Here is a 20,927-nt window from a genome sequence, read left to right on the forward strand (position 1 = left end):
TCATCACAGATGTATTTGTCTGCTAGATTTATATCCTATATTTCCTTTTGGTAGCTCCTTGACTAGGGTATTTGATTTCTTCAAGGTTGTTTGTCTGGTGTTATCCATGCTTATCCAGGTGCTGGTTGCTTTAGAGGAGCTGTTTGGTTTTTTTGTTTCCTTTTTAATTTTTTTATTGTCTCCTTTGAATTGTGGGAAAATATGGCTTATTTCAGTGTGCCTAATGGTAGTTGATTTGTCTGAATGCCTAACTTGGAGGAATTATCTAAATTAATCCCATTCTCTTTTCGTTAGGCCATAAGCAATGACTTCATACAAAAGACAAAACCTCTCAGATTAGACAGAGATGGCGAGTTATAAGTGTACTTGGTTTGGCAAAAAAGTTTATGATCCTTGAAAATCTGAAACAGAATATGTAGTGTTGTTGCCTGCTTTATGATTACTGTTTTCAGTATATGCATTCTTTACAAGCACATTTACAGAGGTAAAATGCACACCTGACTTGTGCATGAAGAAATGCATTATTTTGTCTGTTTGACTGCTACCATTATCCTTGTTTTCCAACTAAGTTCTTTTTGTGATAATAAGTGCGTGTGGAAGAGAAATGCCATAAAAAATAAAGGGCTATGGGATAAGGAGAAGGATAGGCTTTGTGTGTCAATCTGTACCCACTCCTTCTTTGATAAAAAACAGGCAGATATGTGAATGAAGAATGAGATTCTTATACAATTATAGTAGTATGATTTCTTTTAACCTATGCTTTGTGTTTCTCAGAAGAATTGTGTGTGTGTGTGTGTGTGTTTGTATGTTTATAGTGACTTTATTATTACTTAAGGCAAAAAAGGCAGTCCTTCCCCCCCCAATATATTTCCCTACTATCCCATTGCAGAATGTCTTGCTCTATCATATGTGTGCTCCATAATGCCATCATAGTTGTCCATCATATAATGTAATATGTGGCTGTGCCATCTGTGCATCACTAAAAAGTCATCTCCTTTTCAAACTATTTTTAGAATTTTAAAAGAATCTTAATTTAAACAACTTTGGAAGAACACAAAATATAAGCAATACCAGATAACACTAGAATAACAAAATTAAACCAAATAAGTCTTAAACATAAAAATATGATTAAAAAAAACAGAAAAAGAAAAGAGAAGGAGGTGGGAAGCACAAACAAATGAACAACAGCCTATATGGGGAGCTCAGGGTACTGATGAACTAGAGAGGTGGCTCTATTATTATTAATATTCCTTTACCTATTATTCCTTAAGCTGGATTTTTACAGTTTTAATGCTTTTAAAATAATAATACTAATTTTTTGTATTTATTAATCTTTTTAGCTTTGTAGTTTTGTGAGATGGGCAGCTACAAAATTTGAAAATAGATAGATGTAGATAGATAGATAGATAGATAGATAGATAGATAGATAGATAGATAGATAGATAGATAGATAGATAATGTATGGGATGGATGTATATATGTATGTATGTATGTATGTATGTTATGGATTTTGTTTTTGCTGTGGATTCCATCAAAAAAGAGAGCATCTCATTGCCTTTAAAGTGGCCACAGAACCTGGCCCATATGGAACCATTAAAACCTGCTTGAGAATGCTTCACAGTTATGAACTACGAAGACCAAATTCAATTTAAAGATACAAGTTTCTCACTTCAATTACTTCTCTGAACTTAAGCAGACTCTATAATGATCCAGCTTCTCCTAATGATTAGCTCTTCATTTATTTGCACCAGTCTGAAAGGCTTCAGTTATTCAGAACAGTTTTGGAATTTGCTATACAGGAAATTATATAAGAAGATAGGAAAAAGTAAACTTAAACCCCCACATCTGACCAGGATAAACCTACCTTCCAGGCATCATAATTACTTTGGGGCTACACAGTCTTCTGTCTCCCTTATGCCAGACCTCCTTGCTTTTATCCTCTGAGTTAATATTTGTATCAGAATTTATTTGGATCTTGGGTACATTGCACCCATAGCATCAAGCCACATAGCAGTTATGCACAGACTCTGGGGATATCTGATGACAGCTTGGGCTAATCTCTGCACGGCTATATGGATTCAAAATATTGTGTGAGCTTGTTAGCTCTTAGCACACGTTAATATTTGTTAGCAAGTTGGCACATAGATAAGATTTGCTTTTTCCTGCCTTGCCAAGAAATAAAATGTGAATTACTGGTACAAGGCATGGAGAGATGCATCTCTTTCAATAATCTGAAATAATACCATCCTTGTTTGGTTTTAATCCTATGAAGTTATCAGGTGCCAAGTCATGTGTTACTAAAAGCCTAAGTGCCTAATTTTCCTATTTACTCAGAAATAAGTCCCACTGGGTTCAAGCTGGCTTACCCTTGCAAAAGCATGCGTGCCATTTCAAGCTGAACCAATGAATAATAGTAATCCGTTCATCTAACCCTTTTGCCTTCTTTGACATAATATTTTCACATACAGTTCATATTTTATTCCTATAGAATTGAGGGAAGGTGTGGCAGTTTGGAGTAGCATTTCCTGTGTGTTTAATAACAATACTGATCTCTCTAGGGTGCACCCTGAATTAATAAGGGAGCAGAAATTCCACCTCTTTGACATTCTAGTGATTGATGAAAAAGAACTGCTGTGGATTAGGGCTTATGCAGTAAAATTAATAATAGATAAATCAGCAAGGCTGAGCAGGCCTGTGTATGATCTTCTTTGGCAGATTTGTTTCAGGACATGCTGCCATGCTGATCAAGCACATTTCTGAAGCTACGGTTGAGGTCATATTGCAGTTGATGATGTGAAGGAGGGAGGAAAAGTTGCTTGGGATTATTTCCTTATTTGCATGTTTAGAATTGCAACTTTTTTAAAAAAAATTCCACTGTATGAACCATTTTTACAGATAAAAATGGCCTTTTTTCTGCAGTTAAATATTCAGGAAATAACAAGAATGCATTGAATCCAGTAGATACAAGCACATGTGCACACACACAGCGTGTGTGTGCGTGTGTGTGCGTGCACGCATGTGTGCACATCTAATGTGGAGGGAGACACAGAGTGATTTGCATTCATTAACATTTTTTTTACTTTACTGAGAAATATAAGGCTATTTTGCTACCCAAAATGTTAGCACTATATAAGGCTATTTTGCTACCCAAAATGTTAGCACTTGGTTAGCCAATTTATAAAATAAAGAGAACTATAGGTTAAGAGCACTGGTTTCAGTTTCAATTAAGATATGACATACCCATTTCAATAATTCTAAGCACCATGGACAGGGGCACGATGGCTCAGTGGTTAAAGACACTGAGCTTATCAGCTGGAAAGCTGACAGCCTGGGTTTCAGCTTGTTCCTTGCCTCAGCTCCCGCCCACCTAGCAGTTTGAAAGCATGCAAATGCAAGTAGATGAATAGCTACCACCTCAGTGGGAAGGTTACAACGTCCCATGTGCCTTTGGCTTGTAGCCATGCTGGCCACATGACCATGGAAATTGTCTTCAGACAATGCTGGCCCCATCAGCTAAGAAATGGAGATGAACATTGCCCCCTAGAGTTGTACACGACTTGACAGGAAAAACTTTACTTTTACCTTAAGCACCATAGAAAGAAGGCAAAATATAGATTTCACCTTGATTTCCTCCCTCTTTATTACATATTATTGAACTAGAACCAGCTCCAGGATTGGCTCCACACTCCCCTGTTCCTATTTCTCCTGCTAGGCAACTGGGATGATTTATTCCTGGTTTAGGATTAATATATTTCAAATCACTGTGGAGCTAGTTTGTTTTCTGAAGTGCTATGACTTCTCTGGAGTTTCTGGCTGGGCCATTTTCTTTTGTCTCTCCTCAGCTGCAGACGTCTTAGTGATTTTTCAAGGTCCCTTGTTTATTTTTTTAACCCCAACCTTATAAGGTTATGAATTTTTGCAGATAACCAGACAAATGAACTCAACATGATATATAGGCTGTGGGAGGAAGAGTAATAATATATTTTCCTTCCTCTTAATATGGCACAGGGATGTGATTTGTGTGTGTTATTGCTGTTCTACACAGGACTTGTGTTAGCTCAGGAGAAAGGCATGCTTTTGGTTCTTGTATTCAAGGTTTCTAAGTTGACTGAAGATATTTTCAGACTGCTTTTATGGACTTGGGGGAGTGAAAGCAGTGAGTAGAAGCACCCTGTCCAGTTCTACAGTTTCTGATTGCCTCCAAGTTTATAGGACTAATTCATGTCTATCCACCAAAGTCACATAGAAAACACTTTACTCCCTTCTTTGCTGCATTAGCTTGTTTCAAAAAACCCTGACCCATATAGTTTCCCGCAGCTTAGGAATTAGTTTGCCTTAGAGTAACCTGGAAAAAAAATCTGTGTCAGCAGCTTTGCTTTTTCTTTCAGCCCTTACAAGACTCGTGCATTTTCATTCAAACCTAATTTCCTTTCCTTCTTTCTCTGCCTGGAATAACTATGCTAAATGCCAGTAGATAAATTTGGGCAAACTAGAAACAAGGCAGTATTGATGGAGTGTGATTCAGGCACAGATATTTTGTGAATCTGTCAGATTCCCCCTCCCCCTCCTCTTGCTCATCCTAATGTCTCCCTTCTCATCTTTTAGTTAGGGTGGAGTATTTGTATTTTTACAGTATTTTATTTGTATTGTTTATAGATGTTGTATAGTTTTAATCATCTTTTTAGTATGTTACCCTGTGGTAAAATGGTAAGCCAATAAATTCAATAAATAAATAAAAGAAATTAGGGCTTATTTGTAAGCAGTGTTAGATTGAAATGGGTAATCATATTTATTCAAGCATGTCAGCATATGAATTAATTGCATATTGCTATAGCAAGCTAGTTCTAAGATTGTAGAATTCTTTAGACAGCAGAAAGTATTTAAAATACTGACTGTGTATTAGGTTTTGTTGAAGTACCCATTAATATTCCATTTGAGTTTATGGCAATTTTAACTTTAACGGCCTACAAATCTATGGCATCACAGTCATTCATGTAGCTAATACATGTAATAAAAGCCCCCAAAAGAACTTACTTTAATATCTTGTCTATGTGAATGGCAGGTTTCTGAACATGATGTTAGCCTTTATATTTGGAGGGAGTTCACATTCAAGAATACAGTATAGTTGTGGAGGACATACATTTTCAAGGAAGAAGGATTTTCCTGAGTTTTTGTTCAGCAATCAAGTAGAGGATTTGCCCCAAAGGATGGGTCTTCAGAATCTCATAAAACTAGGTCTACAATTTTCTAAGATTAGTCACAGAAACAGTAATTCTTTAAAGAAGACAGTAGCAAAATCATTGTGTGCAGCATGGAAAGAGCCAAGGGGAACAAAAAGAAAAAAATAAATCTGTACAAGCAAGTACAAAACCATAAAAGATGGGTTGCTCATTCTTAAGGATATTGCCAAAGGATTGGCCATGAGCCATTAGGAGTAGGGAAAGGCAATTTGAAATCAATAAAATTAAGAATAATGGTGTATTGATTAAAGCCAGTCCACAAGATACATAAAACACTATGAATCATCACAGATTTAATATATTGTTATTTCCATCCTGTACTATAAAAAAGCATTTATTGGTCGTAATATAATTTTCTTGCTGTGTATAAACACCAGCGTATACATGATGATCTCATTGTATGATGTAAAGAAATTCCCTTCAAGTGCCTGCCCTAGAATGACTATTTTAAGAAAGGAACAATTGCATCATAGATTTTGATTTATTCAAAACTGAAAAAGGAATAATAATGGATCTGGAGAGTATGTTATTTACACTTATATAGCATTAAAATTAGAAACCTGCTCTTTGTAAATGCTTGCTTGAGAAGAATCACAGAATTGTTACATTTATTTTCAAGATATCTTTTGAATTGGCATGTCACAATTAGATTAGAAATATCATTTGAATGTAAAAGTAAAAGTATTTTATAATGTGCACCATTATATAATAAACCAAAATTACTACTTCCCTGGAAATCATGTTTTTAAAGTTACTGTTTTTTCCATGAATTCTTCTTACTTAATTGCATAGATCAGTTCTGACTATTTGGTAGCTGAAAGTAAATGTTATATCATATTGTATTATATTAATTATATTATATTATATTATATTATATTATATTATATTATATTATATTATATTATATTATATTATATTATATTATATTATATTATATTAATTATATTATATTAATTATATTATATTAATTATATTATATTATATTATTATATTATATTAATTATATTTGCATTTATGCTTACTTACAGCTCAAGTTGTGATCCAGATACTGACATCAGATTGCTGGTGAGTAGCTATTTTTATCAAAATATATGTTGTTCTGTTGTTAAATTGATTAAGGGCCATCAAATTGGTGTCAACTCTTAGTAACCACATAAACAGATTTTCTCCACGGTGATCTGTCCCCAGTTTGGTCCTTCAGCTCTTCCAATGGTGCATCTATCACAGCTCTAATGGAATCCATCCACATCCGCTCGTTGCCCTTTTTTATTCTTTCACCTTCTTCAGCATTAGAGCCTCCTCCAGCGAGCTAGATCTTCACATTCTCTGAAATAGGATAATTTGAGCTTAGTCATTGGTGTGCCTTAAATAAGAACCCTGGAATGATTTGTTCTATTATACCTCTGATTGTTTTCTTGGCTATCCATAACATTGCCAATAATCTTCTCCAATACCAATATTCAAGCACATCAATACCCTTCCACAGTCATGTCCCATACAGATGCATAACATCTGTAACATAATCAAAGCAAACCTGGGTGGAGATATTGTTTGTGTGGAGTTACTGAGATAGCTCTGCTCTTTAACTAAAGACTAATATAACATTTCATTTATACCCAATATGAAAGTGATTTTTATTAAAATGCCACACATGACTGATTTTTTTAAAATTATTAAAATGCCATCCATTACTGAAACCTCCAGATAGCACATTCCACATACTCTGACATTTCTTAAATTCTACTAAACAAAAATGCTCCATTTAAAAGAAGCTTGGGACAGTAAATGATTGTTTCAAACCCATATCATCATACAATCTCAGTTAAGGATATATTTGGCAGTACATTGCAAGCTATATAAGATTTTTTTAAAACAATCAAACGGACACTGGGGCTGGGCTGGGCTGGGCTAGGCTGGGCTGGGGGCAAAAACTTTGTTGGCCAGGAGATATTTAAACCTAATGTGTGGCCATCTAAAATAAACTTCCTTCCACCACAGAGGTATTTATTTGTACAGAAACCTAAACTGCCAATGGAATCTAGTAATGATGGCTGCATTGCTATATTGAAGGCAGTATACCTCTAAGTAAGAATTTTAAAGAGTGTGGCAAGAAAATGCTAATGCCTCTTCCCACATGTTTTACATGGGCTTTAGGTTATAATGACAACTAACTGCATATCTCCCATCCTGATTCTAAAGAAGAGCTAAATGTACAAACAAAAAAGAGCAATGTCAGCATGGATAGTAAACTTTTATGCCAGATTTTTTAGTAAAATTTGCAGGTATAGAGTTAGTGCTTAAAATGGAAGTTCTTTACAAGGGCAATCTGGGTAGTGTATTAAAAAGGTGGAGAAAGTTTTGGCCATTATTTTTGACCACATCAATATGCATGACTTCCACCATTTATTTTTTACTTCTTTGTAAAGAAGAATATTGTCATGCTTTCAAATCTCTTAAAAATTAATGGTATCAACTTTAAGGAGAAAATGGAATTAGACCTTTCCATCTGAGATTTGCAACTTTGTGTTATAAAATCAAGAGAGATCTGCCAAGCACTCTCTCAGAAGTGAGCTTTAGTTTAGTGAAAATGTTCTCAGCCTCAGATTCCTACTTTGACCAAGATTATAATATAGCACAGCAGATACAGGAAAGCATAAAGATTTTTAGCTACTTTCATATCAATGGGAATCTACATCCAGTCTTGTGGGATAAGGCATCTCAAGGTACTCTAGACTTTATTTTTTATTTTGTTAAACACCCTTTTCTGAAATATGTAGGAAGAGAACAACACTTACTTGTTTCTGTCCTCAAATGGGTTTTTATTTTATTTTTAATTCAATTCTCCAAAACACAACCCTAAACAGGAGAATCTCTCAGTATCATCAAGTTAACTGCCTTGGGATTCCTTTGATCATCAGCTACTGCATCACTGAGTACTGAGTAGAGCAGCCATGTTATGAGAATGCAGTCTAGTGGCTCCAGATACACTGTAATTGGGCTGCAAGAATTGCTCTCCATGGTACTGAATTATGAAACTGAGATAGATGGACACTTGTTACCACCAACCTGTGTTCTGAATCTGCTTACTGCAGACTTGCTTTTGTGGAGCTATCTTCCTTCATCACTTGCTTTGACCTTTGCATTCACTGACTTGAATGACTGAAAAAACAGGATGTAAACTATTCCTCCAAAATACTTTTGACTTTCTCTTGACTCCTGGCAACTGCCTGGACATGACAATGGTTGTTGTTTTTTGACAACATGTTTGCCTTCTTCCTAGGGTTACTGAGTGTAACAAGCCTGCTTTGTGCTTAAGGGAGAATTATAACTGCTAGTTATTTTCTAACCAGATACCTTTAACTATCAGTCTAAACTGACTCTCGTGTAGAATATACTCTGTGTATTATATATATGAAAATGTATGTATATGTCATGGTGAGATTCTGGGGCTAGACAACCAGCATATCAATCCACAGATACATTGCACAACTCTACCTGCTCCCCAACCAATAGTATACAGAACAAACAGAAAATGAAAATTATCTGTGGTGATCTAATTGAGGCTTTGTATCCCTTTCCACACATCCTTCATATGGCAAAGAAGCTGAGAGAGCATAAGAGGAATAGCAAATATAATGTAGGTGGAGTAGCTCCATTTTGTAGCAACTTTAAACTTGTTTCTATGAGCAGGGGGAGGAAGTGAGGATAACTTTGAAATAACCTTCCATTCTAGGTCTGGACAAATCAAGTCAAGTTCCAGATCAATTAATTGCAAAAAACATTAATCATAATTTGAGCAAGAATTTGCTTAATATGTCAGCCTGTTTCTAAAAACAACAGCTTAACAGCTAATGACTATATAGAACAATATCCAATAACTTTCAAAAGCTAATTAATCAGGAAGTGAAAGTATTCTCTTTCAGAGAATTACAATTTATAAAGTCCTGTTTCTTATCCAGAGATGTTATAAAATGTTAAACCCCATCATCTCTACCTAGCATGGCCAATCTAAGGAATTCTGAACTAACAATAGTTGGGGGTCAATTCATTGTCAGTTCCTGTCCTAATCACAGCCAAAGCCTAGATGACACATCACATGAATCTACAGTTTATGAAATAAATTTCAATTTTAGTTCATATAAAACATCGTGTCATAAATGATTGTTTATAAGCCATAACAGCATGAAGCCTGATCTATATGATTTGTGTTCATTTGAAATATTTGTGTCATGCTTCCCATTAAAAAACCTTGAATTTACATTACCCTCCTCACCACATGCATGCATATACACAGTACTTGGATTTACAGTAAGCACTAGGAAAAAAACATATGCATTCCTCTTCCCAATGGGATTCTGTAATCAAGATGAGATATAAAGGAATAAAAGGGAATCTTTTGGACCTTATTTTTTTTCATATATCATTTCCTATCACTTGTTTGCAAATTAATTAGGAAACAATGCATTTGAAGTGGAGTGTCAAAAGTGGAGTGTTTTTTGTTTTTTGTTTTGCAATGACTTTAAGCATTCTTTCACAATCTTGTATCCTTCAGATATGTTGGTACCAACTATCAGAATGCCTAGAGAACATGACCAAAGACTGTGCTAACTGGAAATTTTGAAAGAGACAATAATCTGGAAAGCAGCCACAGCAAATCCATAATAATGTCTAGAGAGATATATTTTTATCACATGAACAGAGACTGCAGTATACCCTCCCATCCCAAGATAACTTTATTATGCACATAGATGCACTTTAGGGCCATTTCTTGTTGATATTCTAGATGTGGTTTGTATGATAATTTAACCAAGTGCAGCCCTGCTTGGCAAACACTGGTGCCTGTGACAGATGGCAGTAATTCCAGTAATTCATAAATAGCAATAATTAGGACTATTAATAAACCACTATGTCATGGGGTTCTGTCAGGAAAGTCAGCAAAGCAGTATGACCTTTGTGAGTACCAAACGCACTTGGAAAGAGAAAATGTTACTCATAAACCAAAACAATTATTTTTTTGTTACAGATTTATCCCCAATGGTAGATTTTGAAACAGAATTGTTCTATGAAATAATTATGTTTTATCTATGATCAGTTGAAAAGAACCATCAAAGCTTGGTTGCGTACACTACTTCACTTATTTCTGAATTATATTATTTTTTTCTTTCTACTTTCTCCTCTGCTCCAAGCACATATGCTGTCTCTGATTCTATTATGAATCCCTGAAAACATATGGAATGTAGTTATCCAGTTGCCCTCTTAATATGATTTAATTAGGGTGTGTTTTTTTAAAAAGCCATAAATTAATATATATCTTCTTTTTTCTATTTTGCTCCTAATCACTTAAGCCACTTCACATTGAATGGATATTAACAGAATAAGATACCCAAAAATGATTTTTTAAATTCATGAATATACAACCCTAGAGTCACCTTCAGTTTGTGGCAATATTGGCTGTGAGAGTACTGTCTGTAATATTCCAACACTTTCCGACACTTCAGACTTCTTAGTTGTTTTGTTTAGGACAAAGTGACACATCATTTTAACTTCCTAGGACAATCCTGCTAAAGCCATGAAGTACATTGTGACTATCAGTGAAGAAGGGGATGCATCAGAGGATTCTTTAGCCAACACTTTCTTAAAATAATAAATATAATAAATATACTATACAAATAAACTTGTAACTAGTCCTATTGAACTTCCAAATGAGATCTGGCACTGGTCAATGTAATCACCACCATCACCATCATATCCCAGATCCTTGAGAAGGATTTAATAGGTAGAGAAAATGCCAATCCAGTTTAAGTATCTGGCTGACTGTGTGAACAACCATAGTATAGTTTAAATCTAACTTATCAACTGTGGCAATCTCCCATGTTGGAACTGCAGTTTTCAACACATTTTTCTTAATGTAAGTGGGGAATTCTGGAAGTTGTATATCAATCGTGTCTAAATATATATAACATGCATATCTCTGACCATCATATCACAATGCTTCCTTATAGACAAGATTAATCACAAACATGTTAGCTGGCCCACATATCAAAAGAAGAGGAAGATGTGGATTTATTTTCCAGAGTACCCCAAGTCTAAGCTTTATAGGGACAGATTCATGTTTGAAATAAGGAGGAATTAGTTGATCATGAAAGCTATTAAGCAGTGGAATAAACTGCCTCCTGGAGTTGTGAGTGCTTCACTGCTAAAGTGTTCAAACAGAAACTTGGGCAACAACTTGTCTAGGATGATCTTGCCCTGGGGAAGTAGTGGATTAGAAGATCACCAAGGTGCCTTCCAGCCCTAAGATTCAAGGGAACAATAATCCAGTAACCACTTTGGAATTGGTGTGGGAAGGTAGGGGGATAGAATGAATACAAATTGTTTGCTTTAGGAAAAATTAAAATTAAAAAAAAGAACAATGATCCACTTGTGCAACTTCCAGTCAAACATTGTCTCTGAGAAGTAGTTAATAACAATTCAGATATTCCATTTACTAGAAGAAAAATAATAAAAGATAGTGCCACTGCTTTCTAATTAGGAAGTTGACCGTGTAATTGATCCAGACTGGACAAGTCCATAATGCCCTCATCTCTAAACAATAATCTCTGGACAATTCTGAATGATCCTGTTATACAGTTTGTTGCATATTTCCTTTCCTCTTCTTACTACTCTATTGGTATTCATCAGTCATCTTCTTTGTAAAAATCAATGATCACATAGCAGCTGGTTTCTAGTGAATGCCATGAGGTGTATCACATAGCACAACTCAGATGGTGGAGATATCATGGAGATTGGATGTGCTGCTGTAACTAAGTGTAAACACTATACTCTATACAAATCTCATTTCAGGCTAAATCCAAATCTTTGGCAGCGGTCACCGCATTAAGTTAACAATAACAGCAATAGCAAATGATAGCCTTATTTATCAAGCTGTAAGGATTGAAAACACGTGTTTGAATACATTGTTAAACAGATCATTATTAATATAATAGGAGTGGCAATATTTATTTGAGTACCCAAATTAAGAGAAGTATAATGCATTTTCAGGAAAGAAACCCTCAGTGAACCTATTAACTTTCCATCACATTCCTGAAAAATCAGATTGGGCAAAACTTGTGATATTCTCAATTTGCAGAAAGGTAATAACCTGTTCAATGAATTTAAGAAAATATTTTCTAAAATGTATATATGATTGTATTTAAAATGCATACACCATCTCTTTCAAATTAATAAAATAAAAGTAAAGTACAGGATCTAATTCTAGGGAAAAATGGATAAAGAAAATACAGCATAAATTTGATTTCTGATACTAGCACTGGAGGCCATAGTGAAAAGCTTCTTAGGTACTTAGGAGCCGAGGGTTTGGCTAGACAAGGAAACAACAGCCAATTGCCAGCCATCAACACTACCAATCAGCCAATAAGAAGGCATCACATATTCCAGTAGAGAGAAGTTCCCTGAAGATGGGATTCAGCACAAGTCCAAAAGCTCGGAAGAGTAAACCTCTGGTCATGGTGACTTACCCAGATTGGATCTTGCAATAGTGGAAAGTTTTCAAAGGCTAGAATATCAATAACTGTAAATTTGGGAGATTCTGGTTATGATTAGCAGATTTGCATAAAAAATCCTTCCAAACTAAAACTGGAATAGAAATATTGAATTGGAATTTGCATTTTTTTTTTTTAACAACCATACACTGTATTCCAGAAGAAAATTGAATTTGTCCCTTTTGCTGAAATTTAGTTCTGGCCATTTTAGATGTATACGAAGCTTTTAAGGGATCTTAGTTTGAGGTGATCACTTAATTTTTAACATTTTAGTGGTTTGTTTGGAGGGTTTTGGGGTATGGTTGACCCTGGGCCATTCTGCCATCAGTTATTTTCTGTTATGTAAACAATAAGAATAAAACCAATTTGAACTTATTTGCTGTCAGTTTCTACTGGGAAGTTTACCCATTTTTTTCTCTGGGTTTTGTGTACAGTGCACAGATCAGTATATAGGGTCAGGATTTTATCTGGACCTTGGAAAAGGAGGAAATAGAGTTTGTCCAAGTTCTGTTCTGAATTTAAGACCTGTTCTGAATTCAGAAAAGTAGATATTTCCTTAGTATCAACCGTGGCGCAATTCAGCCTTCTATTCTGCCTCATCTCAAAATTAACTTGTTTCTTGACAGGGCATGGAAACCTAGTATCAGATTTGCCTTGGAAATGGAGTGTGATCAGTTGGTGATCATTATTCACATGGGCTTTAATGTCTGAAAACAGCCTAGTCTTGTTTCATGTGAGATATATAAAATATATATATATATATATATATATATATACACACACACACACACACACACACACACACACACACACAATTTGAAACACTGCTAATTTCATGAATGGTATGTAGAAGGATATATAAAATCACGTGTATAAAATCACGGAAGGACGTCAACTGTTAGTCTGTTCTTCCAGCCAGCAATTTTTAAGTCAGTAATTGGATAGAACACTTGTGTTTAATATTAGTGAGGATGATTGAGATCATTCAACAGGAATGACATCCAAAATTCCTTCAGTGTTGAAAAAAATGCACTGGTTGAAATTTGTCTACCATCACTCTTGCTATTGTATAAGCTTTAGTAGTTTTGAAGTAAAGCAGCAATTTGGGTGATGCACTTTTGCAGGTTGGCAATTCAGAATAAGAGATAGTTTACCTCTAGATGATAATGATTTTTCCGCTCAGGTTCTCTCCTTAGCACATTTTGAATTTATTTGTGAACTGTAACCCTAAGTGATGATTTGGGGCTTGTGTCTATTTTTAGATGTGTTGAGCTAAGGGTGACCATGGATGGAGTAGAACTCTGTGCTACTCTATCCACAGTTAGTAACTCTCCAAGATTTGGGCTACATCTTGCTTCCTCTCCTGATCTCTATTTTATTTCCATTACTTACATTTTTTGTATAGTGTAACATTTTATCCAAGAGCATATGTTAGAAACAAGGGCTCTCTGTTGTTCTTTTCCATGTCTATATTCCATGTTGAAATAGGAAATAGGGAATGCATCACCACTTCTCAAGGACAGTGGTGGCAAATGTCCTTGGAATTACCTGTTTTTATGTTGCTACAATTAAGCTTTGAAGTAAAGGAATGCCAAGATGACTTATTAATGAACGAACTCCCTCTGTGTGAAATACATGCAATGCAGGAATGTGAACATATCAAACTTGCTTAAAAAAGATTTCATTCTAAACAACAGGATAGAAATAGTGGGGTGTTTAAATGATAGAAGGATTCATTTAGAATCTCTCCTGGGTGGGAGTCATTCAATCTTCTACAAATCAATCAACCACCTTTCAGTGTAAAGGTTGACTCTGGAAGAAAATGGCTACATTTCTGGATCTCCTTTTTCCTCTCCTTACTGTCTTATTTTGGATTTGTAGAGTAATCAGATTTGACTGTAAGTAACAGTTATGATTTGCTTGGCTTTCATCTAATTTTTCTAAGCAGGGTGGAACTTGCTTTGCATGCTCCTCTTAGCTTATTCCTCACTCTCTTTTAGATTCCAAATTAGGACCCATCTTATCTGCTTTTAAGTCACATGAGCTTGTTTTAAATTGATTCAGCAGTAGTATTTGGATGATTAGTTAAGCTGAATAAGTCTCTTTTAGAGTGTCCACTTTGTCGTTAACTATGGTCAGAAGCTCAAAAATTGATAATATTGTTTGGGTCATCAGTAGGCATTGTCTAGTTATAAAGCCAGTAATATTTCTTTATTTTAAAAAATCTTCATCCCCTTGTTGCATAAACCTTGCAGCAGCTGGACAAATGGCTGCAATCTGAGAAAGGGAAGTTCCCTCAGGCATAGGGCAGAAAGGTCTAAAACAGGGGTGTCCAACCTTGGCAACTTTAAGACTTGTGGACTTCAACTCCCAGAATTCCTCAGCCAGCAAAGCTGGCTGAGGAATTCTGGGAGTTGAAGTCCACAAGTCTTAAAGTTGCCAAGGTTGGACACCCCTGGTCTAAAAGTTTGTATCTCTACTTGTAGATCCAGTTCCAGGGAATTGTATCTATTTTAGAGATATGAGGAAAAATAAGAGATGATTGGTTATTTATGACAAGTGGCTATTTATTTTTTAGGTCTCTATTAACTTTGAACTGTTTAGTAGTCTTGAGTGAAGTTTGAGAAACAAGAATGTGAATATTCTAATATTTCTCATGGCAGAAATAATAAAAAATATAAGTCTCCAGTAAAAATAGTAAAACTTACAGGTCTTCAGCAAAAGAATAAAATAGATATAAATAAAATAAATTGGAATTTAAAATTAAGAAGTGGCTTTATAGGGAACTCTTAACAATAAATGCCACCTCTGTGCTATATTTCTGGGCTCCCCATTTAACTACTAATTTGAAAAAGGCTCACAATTTTCCTGTCATGCTGCTTCAGGAAGTTAGAAGTGACATTGGTGGAGTTAATCAAACTGGATAGCAAGAGCAATGAAATAATTACTGGGTAAATTCTAATGCCTGCTTTCTCAGAAGTGCAGGTAGTCCTTAGGTTATATCCACTTGTTCAGCAACCTTCAAAGTTATGATATCACTGAAAAAATGGACTTACAAAAGATGCATGAACGTTTTATATTTCAGAAATTGTTGAGAAAGTAACTTCAACCCATCCCCCACCCCCCATGAATTACAAAACTATGTTGCTGAAATTTTCTTCTTGGAAAATATGTGGTAGATTCACACAAAAGTTAGTATGTGGGCAACAAATCTGTGCCTTAGAACAGAGGTCTTCAACCTTGGCAACTTTAAGCCTGGAGGACTTCAACTCCCTGAATTCCCCAGCACATATTTGTTGCCCACATATTAACTTTTGTTTGAATCTACCACGTATTTTCCTTAGAAAGACCTTGGCTACAATCAATTAAGTTATCTGAACTTATTGAATCAATGGCAATTTAGAATTGCCTTTCCTGTTGCAACTCTACAAGTCAAATAAGGTGGTTTGATAGGCTGCTCAACCTCCCTATTGGGTTAGCTATATTTCTCCTTTTATTGCGTTGTCAATTAGCTTCAGAAATCCATTAAAATAAATTTATCTGCATGGGAAGGATAGGAACACACTGTCACATTTTCAAAAGGCAGTCATGTTTCCCAAATAGATTCCTGGATATTCCAACCTAGCTGCTCACGTAACTCCCATTAACTAGTCAGTTTAGTTGTGTATTAGTGATCTAATCATTCAGAGGACAATTTGAAAGAAATAAGTCAGCATATCCTGCTGGGAAGCTGCATGATAATTATGATCTCTCATCTCATATAAGAATGATACGCTATCATCTATATACATTTATCCCTTTGCTTTGGGATTAAATGAAGAAAATAACTACGGTACTGTATTCCGATGGATTCCATCATTCTCCAATAGGTTGCCTGAACAATAGTGCTGGACTTCAGATTTCAGAAATAAGGAAATGATACTTCTTTATTCCTCATTCCTATGAGGAATTCTGGATTCAGCCAACTTTCTTGTCCAATTTGAATGTCAGAACTTAAGACAGTCTTCCCCCCTCTTTCCCCGCTTCTTATCTATTTCTTTTGTACCATTTTCCTAATGAACATTTGAGACCTTTAAACAGCTACAATCAAAATATTGCTTTAAAAGATATTTGTAATAATTGATGCACTTCATTTTAGGCTGGCAATTTCCTGTTTTAGTCTGATGAACTGTTGTTCCAACTACAGAGATTTTGTTTACTTTCAGTCTCTAAAAGTTTCTAGTCTACTTATGGCTTGTCACACAGGCAACATTTTATTTGCAGTTTCCAGAATATTCTTCAATATTCTTCCAAAATTGGACAGGAATTATTGCTGCTTTGTCCTTCAGTAGTAATTCTCAGCTGCAATCACAAAGAAGCAACGAACTCAAGGGAAGAATCTTCTAGGTTAACTCAGAAGAGATCCATTAAGTTTGACTGAGTGCACTGTCAAGGGCATGTATAGAACCACACAATTTAAGATTGCCAAAGTACTTTTAAAAAAAGAACTCCCATGTATATATACTAAAAATCATGGAAAACATTTATTTTGTTTAGCAACTTATTTCCATGCTTTGGGGTATATACGTGTACAGAAGAGCCATTCAGTTGAAACTAATGTGGAATTCCATCCCAACATCCTAACTCCTTTTCTACATTTAGGCAACACTTAAATTCAATAGAGCCAGTTTTGTTTAGTGGTTAAGATTAAGGACCAGAATAGAAACCAGGAGACTGTGAGTTCTAGTCCAACTTTAGGCATGAAAGTTGCCTGGGAGGCCAGTCACATTCTCTTAGTCCAACCCACCTCACAAGGCTGCTGTTGTGGGAAAATTGGAGAGGGAGGGATATTAGGTACATTCCCAGCCTTGAGTTATTTATAAAAAAATAAAATAAAGGGATTAGAGGTAGTCCTTCTTTTAGTAACCATTCAAAGTTACAATAGCACTGAAAAAAGTGACTTGTGACTGCTTTTTCTACTTACCATTGCAGCATCCCCATGGTCACATGGTCAAAATTGGACACTTGTGATCACCTTTTGTGACCTTTTGACAAAGTCAGTGGAGAAGCCAGATTCACTTAACAACCATGTTACTAACTTAACAACTGCAGCAATTCACTTAACAACTGTGGTGATGAAGGTCGTAAAATGGGGAAAAATTCACGTAACTTTCTCACTTAGCAACATAAATTTTGGGCTCAATTGTGGTCACAGGTCGAGGACTACTTATATAAATAAAAAAAATAAAAGTACAGGCAGTTTTTAAAGGTGCAGGCAATAACAATAAAACCTATTTCTAGCAGAAGTCTATATTGTACTTTATATGTAAATAATTTCATTTCATTCATTTCCCGATAGTCTGTTGATTTTATAGACATTATCCCTGAGGCAATGTCTTTCTTCTGCAACCTGCCAGTTTAAGCATTTGATATTGACAAGCCAGGCCACAAATCTATTGAAATCTGGTTGCAAATTTACAAAGCAAAAGATTGAAATGGTATGCATGAACTGTGTTAACATTTAGTCAGATATGGATACTATGTGGCCATCCAGATATTCTGAAATTCTCACATCAATCAACTCTGACTATATAGCAGAATGGCCAAGAATGACATAGGAGCTGCAATCTATCTTCCTCATCACCATCACTTGATTGTGATTTAAACCAGTGGTGGGATTCAAATTTTTTTACTACTGGTTCTGTGGGCATGGCTTGGTGGGCACGGCAGGGGAAGGATACTGTAAAACAGGGGTGTCCAACCTTGGCAACTTTAAGACTTGTGGACTTCAACTCCCAGAATTCCTCAGCCAGCAAAGCTGGCTGAGGAATTCTGGGAGTTGAAGTCCACAAGTCTTAAAGTTGCCAAGGTTGGACACCCCTGCTGTAAAATCTCTAGTCAGAGGTGGGATTTGCTGGTTCTCCGAACTACTGAAAATTTCTGCTACTGGTTCTCCAGAACTGGTCAGAACCTGCTGAATACCACCTCTGATTGGGGGACACTTAATGCTGCAATTGACATCTGAACTGCCAAAAAGCCCATCCCTGGCATAGTGCTTGTGATGTGATATGTAAAAACAACTAAGATTGAACAACACATCCCAAGTTAAATGCTACTCAATATAGCAATAGCACTTAGACTTTTATACTGCCTTATAGTGCTTTACAGCCCTCTCTAGGCGGTTTACAGAGTCAGCATATTGCCCCCAACAATCTGGGTCCTCATTTTACCTACCTCGGAAAGATGGAATATGCAGTGGCATAATTGAATAACTGCATTTCTAATATGCATACTTACTAATAAATCATATAGTGCCTTAGTTCTGGCAGTCAGGCTTTTAATCTCAGATATTTGGAGAAAAATGTAGTTATTTTCATGGAAAGAGGGATGCACTGAGGATGTATTCATACACCAGAGCATGAATCAGTTCCAGGCAGCAGTTTCACAGGGCAGCTGCAGCAACAACTTTACATTCTCTGAATCTCCATAGATTTTTCCCGGTTGGAGGAGAAGACAACTCAGTAGGACAAGGAGGCAGCTTTCCAATATCCTGAAAGTGGCTCACTTTACCAGTTACAATTATTTATTTTCCTCAGGAGAAATGCTTGTGGGACTTCTCCCTCATCTCCACCCAGGCCGAAATAAACTGACCAGCGTCCGGTACAATCCAGGCTACAAAATGTCTTGGCCTGCCGCCGGCTGTCCCATACCGCACACAGAGCTTTGCTCTTACCCCAAGCAAGGAGGCAAACGAAGAGCAGGTGGTCAAAAGTCATCGGGCCTTTAGGATTTAAACAAAAACGGGCTCTCCCGCCGGACCTTGGGGGAGGCGGGCTGTTGCATGCGCTGGATGTGCGGAATATGCCAAACCAAAAGCAAGCGGGTGAGGGAGGGAGCGGGCGGGCGGGCGGGCGGAGCGCGCTGTCTTCGCACTACCGCAGAGGGAGGGAAGAAGGAGGGAACGAGAGAGCCCGCCGCGTCTTTCGGCTGGATGGGAGCTTTGCGAGGCGCCCAAGTTCTGCAGCGGCTCGGCTGGCGGTGAGGAAAAGAGGCAGCGCCCGACCCTTTCCGCTCGCTCGGTAAGAGACTGCAGCAGCGCGTAGCGCGCCTCGGGATGGCGACCCCGCGGGAAGTAGGGAATCCCCCGCCCCGCCGCCGCCAGTGCGCCTCACGCTGCCCGCCTCCTGCTAACCAGCTGGGGAAACTCCCGCCCGCGAGGCGATTAACTAAACGGCGTGGTTTAATGGGGGCGCGACTCGCCCGCCAGAAAAGCAGAAAGGGGCCGGCCTTGGCTCGGCGTCCCCGCGTGTGCGGCAGGCTCTGCGGCGAAAGTTTGCAGGAGGCGACAGAGGGCGGCCCGCGCTGCGGAAGCCCAAGATGGCACAAAGCGCAGATCCCGGCGAGGCTCGGAGGTGTTGCTGGTCTCCAAAAGTGATGGGGCCCAAAGGCACTATATAGTGGAAAAAGAAGCTTGCCTCGGAGCACATACAGATTTGTCTCCAGGCGAGGTATCTGGAGTGAAGGACCTGGGTTCAGTAAAACAACGGAAGCTTTGGAGACCGAGGGTGGATATCAAAGCGCAAATATAAAGATATAAATATAAAGCGGTAGAACTTGACTGGGGGGTGGGGGGTGGAGGGCGTGGAGGAGGAAGAAACGGGGACCAAACCAAGAAGCAAGTTGGTTTCATAATTACATTTTTTTTCAAAGCCAGGGATTTCTTTCTAAAAGAGAGGAGATGTTTTGCAAATATTTACAGCAGCTGAATGGCTGCAACATATGGAAAGAAAGCAGATTTGGTACCCTGCTGGTGTTACCAATGTTGACCCTCAAGCAAACCAAGCAGCCATTTTCCCGGGAATTCCTGGAAAGAGGGGAAGAGAGAGAGAGAGAGAAAGAGATCACTCAGAGAAAAGTGCCCTGCTTAGAGAAAGCTAAATGGGAATCTTAGGAGCCTTCCGATGACAGCGCAGGGGCACTGTGATTCCCGAAGTCCTTATTGCAGTTCTTGTTTTCTTTTTCCTTTTCAAATAATTTGGAGTTCTCTTCAAACAGGCAGATAATTCTAATATCATTTATTTCTGTGAGACAGCTTTCTAGATTTAGGAGAGAGAAGAACTTTATTTTACTGATATGAGCTTGGATCCACTGACCTTACTACCATCGT

At 37.1% G+C, this 20,927-nt stretch overlaps 1 protein-coding gene across 2 annotated transcripts in view; it reads left to right on the forward strand.

Annotated features, from left to right (window-relative positions):
* Positions 1–6,259: 6,259 nt before the first annotated feature.
* SYT2 (synaptotagmin 2) overlaps positions 6,260–20,927 on the forward strand; it is a 76,429-nt gene continuing 61,761 nt past the window's right edge. Inside the window, exon 1 of one of the 2 annotated variants that reach the window (XM_087962442.1) lies at positions 6,260–6,305. The gene's annotated coding sequence lies outside the window, so the exon portion shown is untranslated. Of the gene's footprint in view, positions 6,306–19,709; positions 19,840–20,927 lie in introns of those variants that run through there. The other variant, XM_087962444.1, reaches the window with a different exon arrangement.

This window comes from Notechis scutatus, chromosome 3 (assembly GCF_049901735.1).
Source record: "Notechis scutatus isolate UNSWTSFEM ecotype Mainland chromosome 3, rNotScu1.2, whole genome shotgun sequence".
Lineage (NCBI taxonomy): Eukaryota > Metazoa > Chordata > Lepidosauria > Squamata > Elapidae > Notechis > Notechis scutatus.